The sequence below is a fragment of the Carlito syrichta genome, unplaced genomic scaffold, assembly GCF_000164805.1.
Source record: "Carlito syrichta isolate Samal-C Ts95f unplaced genomic scaffold, Tarsius_syrichta-2.0.1 Scaffold314117, whole genome shotgun sequence".
Lineage (NCBI taxonomy): Eukaryota > Metazoa > Chordata > Mammalia > Primates > Tarsiidae > Carlito > Carlito syrichta.
In genome coordinates this window covers 1,021,458-1,024,217 of record NW_007258213.1, presented here as the reverse complement: position 1 = coordinate 1,024,217, position 2,760 = coordinate 1,021,458, and positions in this window count along the sequence as shown.

Genomic DNA, 2,760 nt, shown 5'->3' with positions numbered 1-2,760 from the left:
TGGGCAACTTGGCGAGACCTCATCTCTACAATAAATCAAAAATTAGCTGGGCGAGGTAGCACACGCCTGTAGTTCCAGCTACTTGGAAGGCTGAGGCGGAAGGATCACCGGAGCCCGGCAGGTCGAGGCTGCGGTGGCTGGGAGCGGCCACTGCACTCCAGCCTGGGCGACAGAGTGAGACTCCAACTCAAAAACTAACAAAAATAAAAATAAAATAAAATAAAATAACTTTTGAGGCAGGGTCTTTCTATGTTGCCCAGCTGGTCTTGAACTCCTGGCCTCAAGTGATCCTCATGCTTCAGCCTCCCCAAACTCTGGGATTATAGGCATGCCAATACTCTGAGCAGCTTTTTGGCATACACCTCATTTAATCCTCACAACAACCCTGCAATGAAGGAACTGGCATTATCTTCCTCTGCAGGTGAGAAAACTGAGACTCAGAGGGGTGAGTCGAGGTCACAGCCCGTGGTGATGAGGCTGGGATGGTCTGGCTCTGAGCCTCTTTGAGCCTGTTTGCTCATTGGTAAACTGGGGTTACAATAATAGTACCTCCTTCTACAGTTTCCAGTCTCTTGCCCAGTGCTCCTCCTCAGGACATGCTGCTGACTCCAGACAGGGCCATGTGAGCTTCAAGCCCCAGAGACACTCCTCAACATCCAGGTGAGTGCAGAGCACCTACTGGGCTGGGAGTCTGTGATCCCAGGGGATGCACTCAGGGGCCAAGGGAGGTCCCTCCTGTTGCAGCAAAATCATCCCAGATCCAGGACCCAGGCTCCCCCTGCCCCCCAGCAGAGAAGGCACCAGACCCTGCCCAGCTTTGCAGGAAGCCTTGGGCTAGGAGACAGGGCAGCGGCAGATGAAGCCTGGAGAGCACAGGGAGGTCCTGTGAGGGTGGCAGCCCCTAACCCCCCATTCCTGGCCCTTTTTGCCTGTGGCCCCTTCCTTTGGAGCAGAACTGAGTTTCATTTCTTGCCTTTCTGGATTTGGCGCACGGACTGTTCAGCTTGCCTGGTGATGAACTTGGCTTCTTCCACTTTCTGCATGGCATGGTGGGTGTGAGTCCAGCTGCCAGACGAGCCCAGGTAAGTCAGCTTTACCACTCTCTGCCTGGGGGACCTTCAGGCCACAACAATAATACCTCCTCCTGCGGTGGCTGTGGGCTGACTAAGACAAAGACGAGCTCTCATGCTGGGTCAGGCACCTCTCCGGTCTGTGGATCCTATAGCATCCCTGTGGGCTTGTGCATAGGCAGGCGGGCACCCCAGCCTCAGGAGGCCTGGAGACTCTGCCCCTGGCAGCAGGAGGCTCATTTGCCGGGGAGACCTCCTATGACTCAGTTTTGCCCGAGGCATGGGAAGCTGAGGCCGGCCCTGAGGCTGGGACCCAGAGGGATCCCTGTGCCGCTCCCTGGCTTTCCTGCTTCACTCTGCCTCTGCCCTGTCTCCCCACCCAGTGCTTCCTGCAAAGCTGAGCAGGCCTGGTGCCTTCTCTGCTGGTGGGCACGAACCTGTGCCCCTTCCCCAGATCTGCAGCAGGGGCCTGCTGCCCAGTGCCAGAGGGCTTGGATGCTGGCTATGACCGTGGACACCCCGTGTGGGTGCCATGCTCCCTCCTCCGCCTGGTGGGAGGGGCAGTTGTGTGGCAGGGACACAGGCCAAGGAAGGGAGGACCAGGCAGCCTCCTCTGGCTCCTGCCAGGGAAACCCTCTCTCCTGCTGCTCGCGCAGCCTTTCCCAGCCCCGCCCCTCTCGTCCTGCTTCTCACATTTCAGCTTCTGAGTTACTGGCACCACTGAGCTGCTGAGCCAGCCCAGTCAGACGTTAACCCCCGATGCGCCTGTGGCAGGGTGGTGCAGCCGGAAGAAGGCGCGAGGGCCCAGGTCTGGGGGTCTTGAGGGAGGAGAGAGCCGTCCTAAAGTCAGTCCCTTTGCCCGCCCCACCCTTCCCCCTGGTTCCCCGGCTACAATGCTTATCTCCTCTCACTTCTTCCCTGTCTGCCCAAGCTGGAAGCCAAAACCTCTGACCCCTGCAAGCTTTTCCTTCCTCTGACTGTTTGGCTCTGACAGTCGCACCACAGGGTGCGAGTCGTACCTCACCTTGCCATTCCATGTGTGCCCATGTCGTCTCCCTCCACATCCTTTGCCACACCCAGCCGGACTCTCCTCTTGCACCTGGCCAGGGTTGGGTCCCCTGGACCAAGTGAGCTCCTGAGTGCTGAGGCCAGGAGGAAGCCTTTCTCCAGGGCAGGTGCAGGGGCGGGTGGGGTGGAGAGAGCCTGAAAGGAGTCCAAGCTCTGGCAGCAACTGGCTGTGATGAGCTTGGGAAAGTCCCAAGATGAAACAGCAATGCAGGTCAAGCTGCCAGAGCAGCAGCAGCATGCAGCGGCGCTGGACCTCTAGTGCCTGAAAGCACCTGTGCCCCCAGCTTGCACTGGGGCCCTGAGGCTACTCTCCTCAGGGAGAGCTGTCCCAGTTTCCCAGCTGTCTCTCCCACTTTGCAGCCCATCCAGGTCTGTCTTTTCATGAGAGCAGACCTCTGTCCTTCCTTGGTGTGGCCAGCCCCAGCCCTCCCTTTTCTTTTTTCTTTTCTGTTTTTTTTTTTTGAGTTGGAATCTCACTCTGTCACCCAGGCTGAAGTACAGTGGCACACTCACGACTACCCTGATGTCAACTTGCTGGGCTCTGGCGATCCTTCCATCTCAGCCTTCCAAGTAGCTGGAACTACAGGTGCACACTACCACACCCAGCTAATTTTTTTTTTTT